Genomic DNA, 12,371 nt, shown 5'->3' on the forward strand with positions numbered 1-12,371 from the left:
GGAGAGGGTGAAGGAGCCAGGCGCCCTCTGGGCTTTCAGAGGTCAGCGCTTTGACAGTGCTCTGACCTCCCTCCCCTCCCGGCAACCACCCCAGTGTTTATAAACAAAAACAGTCAGGACTAGCCCCAAACAATAGCAATTCACCAACTTCACAGGCACTTCACTAGCTCTTATGCAAATCAAGGAAAACGACCGCTTACCACCACTCTCCCCCCCCCTCCCCCCCCCCCCATCCCCTCCAGAAAGCCCAAGAGCATATTTCCAGCAGTGATATATCCAAGGGAAAAATTTTACATTCTCTCCTGGAAAGGGACAAAAAGGGACTTCAGAAAGAAAACGATTCTGGTAGAAAGACAGACAAAAAGGGAGAAAAAGCCAGTAAAACTGCCGATCTTACTGCAGAAAGAAGAAAGTTATGAAATATTTATATCTAAATCCAACAATCCACACTGCCAATAAAACAGGAATCTTTGTTGTGTAGACAATATGCTAAACTACCTCTGCCACAAACAGCGATTATAAAGCAACCAGGAAAAGTTATTTTCACCCAAGGAGCCAAGTTTTCAAAGAAAACGTGTGGATTTTACAGCTAAATAAAAGCCACCACCTCTGTGTTATCCGTAAAAACTACACATAAATTAAAAGCACCGTTAAAAGAAAAGAAAATCCTTCCAGCAAGCAAGCAGCACATCTGATCTGACTTACAAAAAAGTATAATTAAAACCACCTTTAATTACAAAAAGCAGCAAGCGAAAACTAAATGATTCAATGCTTTCTCCTCAAAACGTTGTCCGCCAAGGTATAGAAATGATAGTTCTATAGTCCTGCATTAAAGCGCAACCGAAGCTCCACAGTTCAGGAATTGATTACGCGATAAGGAAAAAAAAAAAAAGGTGAAAGACAAAAAAAAAAAAGTCCTAATGATTTTAAAACTTTTGTTTATAAATGATGAAGATCAGGAAAGGTTGGAGGAAAAGTTAAAGGAAATATACCTCAAGAGAAAAAAGACCATCTCCTTTTCTTCTTTGTCTATCAGTCTCCAGTTAAAGCATATGGAAAATGTTTTCAAAATGCCTAGATTTGGCACATTGTCATTGCAAAGAGAGGAGCGCAGTGATGCTGTTATAGAAAATGGGAAATAAATTCAGGATTGGGTGCTGCCTCCTTCAATGCGGATTTATCTAAGTTTAATTTAATATTCCGCAATCACTGTATGATCGCATATAATTCACCAAGATTTTTAAGGGCTTTGCCTAAATATGTTGACCACAGGCACAAAGTAATTTATACAGATTATTTCCTTCTTTTATTTGTGTTTATTTTGCTCATTAGGAACATTTTAAATTGCAACTGTAAATAATAGAAATGATGGAATATTAGGTTTGGGGTGAACAAACGCTCAGAGAAGGCATTAGCTTTATTAAAATCATTCTGAACGTAAAATCAAAAAGCACAAAATGGTTGTTTGTAAAACACTAAACCTTTAATCGATTTATTGGCATTCCAATCGATTAGATAAACGGAAATCTATAGTAAGCATAAAAGCATTTAAAATATTTTCCTCTCATTTCTAAACAAAACTTTTCGGTAGAAAAAAAAAGTGATTATCAAACGACTAACAGGAAATTCTTCAGATATCAAATTACGATAATAAAATTATTTCCACATGGAAAGGGATAATGACAATGATGATAGTAATTATAATAATGAATAATTCAACAGCCCTTTGACATATATGGAAGAGCCTGGTTCAAAAACAGCTTTTGAAGGGGGCTACTTTTAGGGAATTTTTAAAATAAAATTGAGTTTTGAGGCTGAAATGCTTAAATCAAGTGACAGCTTAGGTGCAGCTGCTAAAGTTGCGTTTTTTTTTTTTTATGTATTTTTCAGGCGGGAGCGTTCACTTTAATATCGCCCTTGAAATTAAGTTACCACTTATTAGTAGAAAATAAGTATGTAAATATACAAGGTACTCCTGAAACTGAGGGAACAAATGTGTGTCTTCACGCCAGGGCGATGGGGATAGGGACCCTTTACCTTCTAATTCAAACGATTTGCCTAGCTCGCAGTGTACTTTCCAGATTACAGCAAAATTCTGCAAGCAATAATGTATTTGAGCGTTTAAGTGAAAGAACACAATTTATTTAGGGGTGGAGGGAGGCGAACAGCGACCCGGAGAAATGCAGCAATCAGAGCTTGTGGCATTCTGGCTGCGCGAAGAGGAAGTGTTGCTGTAACGGGTATTATGTTTATTTGATAAAGAAAATCAATGAAAGTGGCTGTAAAGTAGTTAGTGAGGCGTGTGTTTGGGACTCGGGTTGAATAGTGACTCCAGCGGGCTGGTCGATGAGCTCTAAGAGCTCTGGAAATCTAACCTAACCCACAGAGTGAGCTCTCTCTCACTCAGTGCTGCACCTTCCCCAGGCTGGGAGACTTCAGTCCTTGTCTCCTCCCTCTGTCTCCTTCCTTGTCTCCCCACATCCCTCCCTCTGTCCCTCCTTCCCTCTCTCCTTCGGGTTTTCTGCTCCTGCCTTCCTTCTTCCCATCCGCTCCCACCATTCCCTCTCCCTCTCCCAGGTTTATTTGCTCTCCTGAATCTCTCCCCTTCCCTTTTTCTCGCTCTCACACTTCCATTCTCTCTTCCCATCTCTGCCGTAGCCGTTTCCTCCCCATCCAACTGGTCCTCTAAGTTTCCCCGTACTCTTGGATCTTTCCTCCTCCTCTAATTCTCTTTCTATCCTCTCAGGTCTCTGCGTGCCTAAGTTTTCTTCCAGCCCTTTTCATGTCTGTCTTCACCAGCCAAATTTACCTCTTATTTTGGATTGGTTCCTCCAGACATGTGCTATATTAGTAATTATCCCTACTCATTTCCCTCTCACACACCCATACCGAAGAGATGAGCGCACCACTCACTTTCCTCACTTGGGATATTTTAAACATTGGCTGATCTTCAGTGGTACTTTATTTTAGACCTTCTGCAGCTATTTCCCCCTTTTCTCCCGCTAATCTTCATTCCCTCTAATTTACAACAGAAATGTTTCTCCTCCTCCTTTTCATTTCCTACTTTACAATTTCCTTTGGGGTTTCTAAATAGGAATATGTCCTTTGCATTTCCATACCCCCATCTCTTTCACTGTTTCTCTTCTGCTATTTTATTTGCCTAGTCGCTCTAAGAATATTTCTTTCCTTAACAAGTTTATCTCCCTGTCTATCCGAGTTCATCTGCCCCAGTCTATAAAAAAAAAAAAAAAAAAAAAAAGTTGAGTTTGTGGATCTGTTCCCGCGAAGTAACTTGGTTTCAAACTTCTGTTTTGGGTTATGTGTCATTACCTATTTTCCCTTATCACATCCCCGTTGCCCTCCCCGCCCCCCCTCGGCTAATAACATCTTTAGTGTGGTCAACGTTAAATACGGCAGATCTCTGAAAAACGCTTCCTTTCCTGTTCTCTGCTGGAATTCATTACCCCACAGCCCCGCTCTTCCCACCGCGGGCCGTCTGCGGGGCCCTCCGCGCTGCGCGCAACCCCGCCGAGCCGTCGCAGCCTCTGCGGCCGCGGGGATGCGCAGCGGCAGCGCCGCTTCCCGCTGCCGCCCCCCACCCCTTTCTTCCAACCCCCCTTTTTCCTTCCTCCCCCCCCCCCCCCCCAACCTCCCCGCTTCCCACCCGCAGCCGCCGGGCAGCGCCCCCGAGCCGCGCAGCCAGCGCTACGGCAACACGGGGCAGCCGCGCGGGGACCGCCCGCGGCCGCTGCGCACCCGCGGGGGCCCCGCCGCGACGGAGCAGCGACGCCTCCGGCTGGGGCTGCCCCGGGGCTCGCATCCAACAACACCCCCCGACCCCCCGCATTCCCCCCGCATCCTTTCTCCGCCGGCCCGGCAGGTGCGAGGGCTCCGCGCCGGGAGTTGCGCACTCCGCGCAGCAGCTCCGCGCTGGAGGGTGCGAAACTCCCCCGGGCTGCTGGCGACGGCAGCATCCTCACCCCCCCGCGGGGAGAGGTCAGCTTTGCCTGCAGTTTCACCTGCCCTCCCTTGCCTGGGGGATGGAAGGTGTGCTTAGGTTTTTTTTTTTTTTGTTTTTGTTTTTTTTTTTTTTGGTGTCTTTTCCCTTACTGCATCCTGGCTCTGCGGAGTGGGATCTAGCCGAGGGATCCCCCCGGCCAAGTCACTCCTGTGCTACTGGCTGTAACACATGCTATATGTGTCGCCTTTGTATGGTCCTAGTTGGGCCACATGCACTTAGCCTGCAGTTTATTCCAGGATTTGTTTTCTGTGTGTGTAGTGAATGCTGGAATAATAAATAAATAAATAAATAAATAAATAAATAAAAAGCATTTCAAAGGATACCGCTAGAGTTGATGTTTCAGGCCCGCACTGGGTTTTAAATAATCCTTAATCCAAGGGAATGATTGTTCCAGGTTAAATGTTCCTACCCTTTTCTTTGTTTCATTACTTGGTTTCTTCTGTTTTGTTCTTGTGACAATTCCTTTTAAAAGGAAGAAATCTACTTTGTTAATTTCATCCATGTCAACTGAAACATTTTCACTGTTTTGCGTATGGCTGGAGTTAAGTTTTCCTTTTTCCCTATAGGTTACACATACAAAGTGAACAGAATGGGCCCAATCCTGCCAGTCCCTTCTTGAGTGAGTAACCATAGATCTGGCACCTTGTCAGAAACTCTTGCTACTGTCAGGGCCTCTATCTGGTGTGAAGTCTGATACAGTGGCTTCACCTGTTCCAGACACCAGCAAGGCTACCCAAAACAAAAGATGTTCCCAGCTGTTGACACATAGCTCATATCATACCAGTTTGCTAAAAGCATGCCGTGTAGTTTTTGAACTAAGCCTCTAATAGCCATAACTTTCTGCTTTGCTTAAACGTGCTTCAGGGAGGAATGATAGCTTTGACTTTAAACGTTTCGCAGTACTGATACAAGCATAAACGGAAATGAGTATCTGAGATGCTTTCAGAAAAAATACAATCCACAAACAAGGCAAACGATATAATCCAAAAGTCTTATTAACTAAAAAGCCAATGTAGAAGTGTCCATTTTACAAATATTTGCCCAGGAACTTAGACTGTTAAATTCTGTCAATATCCCCATCACCCCTGAAATTATTGCTCACCTATATCCACAGTGACCCCAAATTGTCAGAGAGAAAGCCTGCCAGTTGTAAATCCACACGGGGCTACAACAGGATTGCAATTTATTATAAAGCAGAAATGTTACTGAAGGGAAAATTGGTGCCTATTCCCAAGTCCACACCTGAAAGGCACACTTTCTAGAAATAAAGATCTTCCAGAGGATTGCTTAACATTTCTTTTGAGATAACATCATTGCATTAGGTAGATTATATTTATTCTGTATTCTTTTTAACTCACTATGAATGCCTTTTAAAATTTTATTAAAAAATAAAAGGGACAACTGAAATTCAACAGCAGCTTAAAAAAATTGAAATATATATTTATGTTGCAGACTTCATATGTGAAAGTATAGGACAGAATAGTCAAGATAGAGAAATTCTTCATCCTTCTTTTCTGAAATGGTCTAGCTTGGAATAATGCTCTTTTTTCCCTCTAAAATGTGTCTGATTCTAAATGAGTGCAGATTTTTTTTTTTAATTTAATTTCAAAAAGGAAATGAAGGACTATTATCAATCTAAATTTAAAAGTATGTTGTAATACTTTGAAAGACAAATATTAAATAGATGTATTTCTGGGGAGATTGGGTATATAATGTGCAAAGAGCATATTTTAAACAAGGGTGCATCATTCTTTCAGACGACAATGTGCACACTGTAGTTAGAGTCATTGGATTTTTCATCTTTTGGTCTACTAATTTTCAACAGAAAATTATTGTAATGTAAAGTGTGCATAAACAAATTCAAAGAGGACCTGAAATTTATTCATAAAGGTAAAATCAGTTTAAAAGTTTAAAATGACACTGACACTATTTGTAAAACATCTAATTGTAAAAAATAGTTCATATATATTTACTCAATATTTACTACCAAAATACACTTATAGATCTAAAATGATGCTAATCTGCAAACAAAATGTGTACCACTTTTCTCGTTCCGTTCATTTCTGGTGTCAGTATAATAACGAAGACAGGAAACATGTTCCACTCTTATCCTTAAAATGCTTTAAAATCATCTCTTCACAGAGACATCCTTAGAAATCAGAAAAACCCTATGAATCAGTATTTCCACCAAATAATTATTTTAAAACTAAATAGATGTACCATTTTCCTCTGTCTTTTTCAGTAGATAGTTATAACTGCTGACTGATACGATACACATCGGTAAAAAGAAATAAAAAAATAAAAATAAAATGTGTTATAAGGCAACAAATGCATATTTTTACACTTATGTTAAACCATTTTGATTTTATTTTATTTTGAAGCCTTTGTAAATTATAAAATCCCACCTGATCCAGTTAATATCAAAGTTAACTGCCGATAGGTAAAATGCTGTTTTCTGTGTAAGTTTTACACTTTAGTTGCACAGCTACTTCATATCCCCATTTCACATTTCTTTTGTTAGCATAATGTTATTCAAACTTTTATTTTGGGAATATTGCAAAAAATGACACATACCTCTGTGTGTGTGTGTATGCACTAACATACAGGGACAATATCTGTCCCCTTTTCACACAGAACTATTTGTCTATGACTATCTATTTAGATGCATAAAGGTGTGCTCATTTTTTGGTTCTGGCACAGTAATTAAGGTAGCAAGATTCAGATACGGTTTAATGCTGAACTTTCAAAATTTAACATTGGAGTTCCTGATTTGTCTACAACAGGATGGATACTGTGTTTATAGAGTTCATTCTTGACCTTACCTGAGTAAGTACTTTAACTTAAAGTATGAGATGCACCTAGAGGGGTAATACATTGAGTTTAATAGGAAGACAGTTAATAACCTTTTTTCATCCTCATGCACTATCAATCATGGCTGTCACCAGTCTGCTGAATCAAAGCAAAAGTGTTCTTCACAGATGACTGATTAGAAACGCAAAATCACAAGATCCATCTTCATGGTCACTTTTATTATAGTCATTTTTAAACTGACAGCAACCTGCTCAGTTTCAGCAGACTGGGCATCACAAATAGTGTCACTCAGTGCAGCTAAGCATGAGAAGATGTTGGCTGGATTATACTTAAAAATAATTAGGCCCAAAACCTTTTGTGGAAGCAAGGAAAAGGATTTTCTTGGTTCCAGCCTCATCTTTTCAACATCAGCAGTAACCTGTGATTTAACACTGGGTTAATATTGGAAAATATTTTCATCCTTCTGCTTCTTGTGAATTAATCAGTTTTAGGTGGTCGTTGGATACTTTTTAAAAACAATACCTTTGCTGGTAATGTGAACAATCAGTTTTGATAGAACCACTCTTAAGCATAGGCTTAACATTATGTACTGCTATTTGTATAGTGTCATGATGAACTGCTGGCTTCCAGCCTTCCGAGGAATATTGCAAAAGCTAATTATCTTGTTAACTAGATTTGTTTCAATAACATTGTCCCCTGTTCAAATAAACTAGTGAACAGTTCAACAGTTTAAGGTTATTTATAAACTAAATAGGCTCCAGAAAATATTAAATCAAAATGGTATAGGGAGAGGGAGAAAGAAAGAGAGAGAGAGAGAGAGAGACAGCACGAAGGAGCACAGACACCGCAAGTTGTGTTCTGTTCTAATGTTTCTGAAATGCAGTGAAATCTAATATAACGAGAAGTATTCAGTAATGCTGAAAAATGAAAGTTTACTCTTCTTCTTTTCTTTTCTTTTCTTTTCTTTTCTTTTCTTTTCTTTTCTTTTCTTTTCTTTTCTTTTCTTTTCTTTTCTTTTCTTTTCTTTTCTTTTCTTTTCTTTTCTTTTCTTTTCTTTTCTTTTCTTTTCTTTTCTTTTCTTTTCTTTTCTTTTCTTTTCTTTTCTTTTCTTTTCTTTTCTTTTCTTTTCTTTTCTTTTCTTTTCTTTTCTTTTCTTTTCTTTTCTTTTCTTTTCTTTTCTTTTCTTTTCTTTTCTTTTCTTTTCTTTTCTTTTTTCTTTCCTTTCCCTTTCCCTTTCCCTTTCCCTTTCCCTTTCCCTTTCCCTTTCCCTTTCCCTTTCCCTTTCCCTTTCCCTTTCCCTTTCCCTTTCCCTTTCCCTTTCCCTTTCCCTTTCCCTTTCCCTTTCCCTTTCCCTTTCCCTTTCCCTTTCCCTTTCCCTTTCCCTTTCCCTTTCCCTTTCCCTTTCTCTTTCTCTTTTTCTTTCTCTTTTTCTTTCTCTTTTTCTTTTTCTTTTTCTTTTTCTTTTTCTTTTTCTTTTTCTTTTTCTTTTTTTTTCTTTGTAGAAATATGGCAAATATTGAGTTTGCGTTACTGCTTGCAGTCTTTAAGCTTTGTATATACTAAGATAAATTGCGTAAATTACTTTTGACTCCAAAGAGTGTTTTTTCTGGTGTGAAAATAGTAGGATCAGTTCCATAACATAAATAAAAGCCTTTGACTCTACTTAATGCTGCTTAACATTGGTAAGAAAATAATAGATTCTGATTTGGAACTTTGATTCAAGGACTGATGAAGACAGCAAAGACTAATTTTTGAATTAGGTGGAAGCTAGATAAACCTCCCTCAAAAATCTTCACAGGCTTTTTTTTTTTTTTTTTTTTTTTTGAGTTAAATTCCATCTCATATTGTGAGCACAAAACAACACATTACACCAGTTGAGCATCATTTTAGAGTTATCTTTAGATTTCCAGTGAAATGGTGCATCAGGCTTGCCTTTTAACTGTAAACCCCAGAAGATTTACAAACCCCCAAAGTTTATTACTAAACCAGATTTGTGGGGCTGTGATTCCTTTAATACGTCTCAAAGGACTTTAAGCACTATATAGCTAAAACTTTTCTTTAATTCACACTTGCTAACTATGAGTGGCTGTAGTGGGCTGCAGTGTTGGACCTTTCTAGCAGAGCCACTTGTGATGCCCCCTCACCTCCCAAATACAGCAGGACTTTTACCAAGTTGGTCTCTTCCAGAAGGCAGTGCTGTTCCTTTCTACCCTCAGACCTCATTCATACTTTTGTCTTGAGGCTACTACCTACACAAACAGTGGTTATGAAGTTAGGTAGATGCAAACATTCACATCAACTCTCTCACGGACACACACACACATGCATAAAACATGCTACACATAAGCTATACAACAAGAGTAGGCACACAACCATTTGTTCCTGAATACTTGGGATATTTATCCCAAGCTAGTCATGCCAGGGTAATATCTTTAATTAAATTATCATTAGCAGTTTTATAATATTTTTGCATACTGAACAAACAGTTATAAGACAGAAAGAAGGAAAGCAGGAAGAAAAGCAGGAAGCTTTCTGTCCAACTGAGATTCACATGCTCTGTAAACATTTTTTTTTTTCCCTCAATAAATGCTTTTCTTAAGGAAATAATTAGCATTTGATAACATGGTCTCATGCAGAGACTACATGTTTGTTAAAGTACTTTTAACATGCCTCTCTATTTTCTGATGAAAAATTGATACACTAATGTTGACTGACATCTGTCTAAAAATCAGAGGCTGAATATATCTGAATTTAAATTTATGAGCATTAATCAAAAGCTAATCAAGTGGAGGAACTAACAATGGCTACTGATAAAATAACACGTTCATATTTTAATAATGATGTTTTTGGGGAGAAGACAATGTTATTTAATTCATCTTTTTTTTTTTTTTTTTTTTTTTTCTTTCCTGGTAGGTATTTTTAATAGTATATTTTCAATATAAATAACTAGGGAAAGTTGACTGTAAATTATTCATGTGCAACTTTGTGTGTTCTAAGGACATATTTTAAATAAATCCTCAGATCTGAAAGTACAAATATCTGCATTAAAATAAACAAAGTAATACATTTGTTCAAGCTACAAATAAGTTCAAACTTCAACTAGAAAAGTTGTCTTTTCTCCTCAGTATTAAATATTACCAGTCTACTTCCTAGGGTTTGCTCAAGCTCATGACCATTTTAAGACTATGGAAAAGGTGATCAGTACAGCTGAACTTAAGCACATAGTAAATGCATGTATCCTTAATAATGATCATAAATAGGATGACCAATTGTTGTTGTTGTTGTTGTTGTTTTGCTTTTTCTGTCTTGATGAAATCAGACATGGGTAATAATGATTAAAGATATTTTTATTTCCTTAAGAAAACAACTATGAGAACCTGACTTTGTAAACTTTTTGAATGTATATGATGTTTCACTGTACATGCTATACTTTCCTAAAAATGCTGTATTGCTTATCATGCACTTACTATATCACTAACTTGCTTGTCCACAATATTTATTATATATTATTATATAACATGGAGTTAATTTTAAAATACTGGGATTTTTAGAATTAATCTTAAAATTAGAAATATTTCAAACTATAATTCTAACTAGCAATTCTTATAAGTCATGATTGAATTAATTGCTAACATACTTTTCTCCAATTCACATTATCTTTTTAAAGGAAATGTTACAGTAAAACTATTACTGCATATTTAAGCACTGAATGCATGTAAACATTTTATAGATTTCCCAAGATGTAAAATAATTTATATAATAAATAGGTGAAAGAATTTGCATCAACTTTAGTAAATTACAAATATAATTGCAAGAGAATAACAGTTAATGGACAGATACATGCACAGAAGACAGCAGTTGAAGAACAGCACAGCTTTCTCTCTCTCTCTCTTTTTTTTTTAAATTTTGTTTTGTTTAAATAAGATCTACCCAAGTAAATAGACAAAGTAGATCTCTCTTTCCAATGTCAGTTATACTAAACATATTTATACCCATGGAAAATAGCCTTCAAAACCCCTCAGCAGCAAATACACAGCAGCAGACACAAACACTATGAATTCCCATACCACACCTGTCTTTCTGCTGCCTGAATATGCAGCTATTTCTGTCCTCACTGCATTTTTTTTTCCTTTGGTTTCTGAAATGTTCCTTGCAGAACCTAAGAGAAGGGAAAAGGCTTTTCTACGAGCGGCAGGTTGCAATAAACATGTATAGAAGAGAGAGCGTGTGTGTGCGTGCATATGAAGAAGTACTAGGAAGGCGAGACTGGTCATCTTTCAGCATCTGTCTTCTACCTGGGGTTCAGCACCTCAGCTACCACTCACAGAGCTTTAAAGGGAAAAGAGCAGGAAGCACAGGTCATGCAAAATGCTTTTATTCTTCAATTCAAATTCTCAACATTTAGAATAAAGCATATTGGCAAATATCAAAATTCCCAGGGGCTACCTAGTTACAAAATTTTTGCCTTCCCTTAAAAGCATGTAGATGTGAATCAGTAAGTCCAGGCGATTGCTCATCAGGACTTAAAAAAGGATTCTTCATTTTTCCATTTGCACTTTCTGAAATATCAGTCATATATTATAAAGCAGTTTTTTTTTTTTTTTTTCTCCAATCTTTTTAATCCCAGGCCTCTTTCTTGCCTCCTGGAAAATATAATAGACATGAATTCTTGTAGGTCATCCATGCATTTTTGCTTCGTAAGAGCTAAACATTACAGGAAAGGTGCAAACATTTCCTTGCCAAATACAGCAAAACCAAATATTTTTTATTCCAAAAATTAGAAGTAATACGTATTTTCATCCAGCTGCCTAAGGATGAATATAGAAATTGTAGTAGAAATGTCACGGATATGTTAAAATACACTAAAACATATGAGTCTGATACAGTTTGAAAACAACAGAAAAGCTATTTCATTTCTCAAGTAACAGATTCAAGTATAAGCACATATACTTTGTTTTTCTTCTATCTTACTTTTAGATGTAGTCTAAATCATAGACTAGATCATAGTCTGTTGGGCTAAAAGTAAAAGGTTATTTTTGCATAAATGTCCAGTGGGGGTTTTAGACCACTGCTGTGGAATGCAAAAGGGGTAAAAAACATTCCCCAAATTTCCTTGTTCAGATAATAAAAGAATAGTTTAGGTGCTACAGTAGGGTTTTTTTTTTTTTTAATATTTGATCTCTCTTTGTAGTTTTTATTCTAACTTAACTGTATTTAGGCCTTGTTTTCATCTTTATAAAGCGCTAGGTTTTCCTTCTTTGTTAGCTATTCTCCCATAGTGCATCTTAGTTTAATTCATTTTTAGCAAAAGAAACACCCAGGTTCAATCTGGAGACCTCCTTCCAACATAATTTAGCTAGACCTTTTCTTAGTAAAGGTTTTCTGGTTTTCATTTTCACTTCATATTCTCAAATAAAAGATCCTTTGTTGTCTACCATTTGATTGGACTTAATGAAAAACACTCCATTTTAACTTAACAGTATTTCCCTTTGAATTTATTATATTTAAGGACACTGTCAAAAATCAAGCATTTAATCTC

At 37.2% G+C, this 12,371-nt stretch overlaps 1 protein-coding gene across 9 annotated transcripts in view; it reads left to right on the forward strand.

Annotated features, from left to right (window-relative positions):
* Positions 1-12,371, forward strand: part of LOC310894120 (uncharacterized protein) — a 150,986-nt gene that overhangs the window by 7,032 nt on the left and 131,583 nt on the right. For 5 of the 9 annotated variants that reach the window (XR_014579573.1, XR_014579575.1, XR_014579577.1 and 2 more), the window contains exon 2: positions 4,588-4,640. The exons of the other annotated variants lie outside the window; for them this stretch is intronic. The gene's annotated coding sequence lies outside the window, so the exon portion shown is untranslated. The remainder of the gene's footprint in view (positions 1-4,587; positions 4,641-12,371) is intronic. 9 annotated transcript variants of the gene reach the window in all.

This window comes from Anser anser, assembly GCF_964211835.1.
Source record: "Anser anser genome assembly, chromosome: 2".
Taxonomy (NCBI): domain Eukaryota; kingdom Metazoa; phylum Chordata; class Aves; order Anseriformes; family Anatidae; genus Anser; species Anser anser.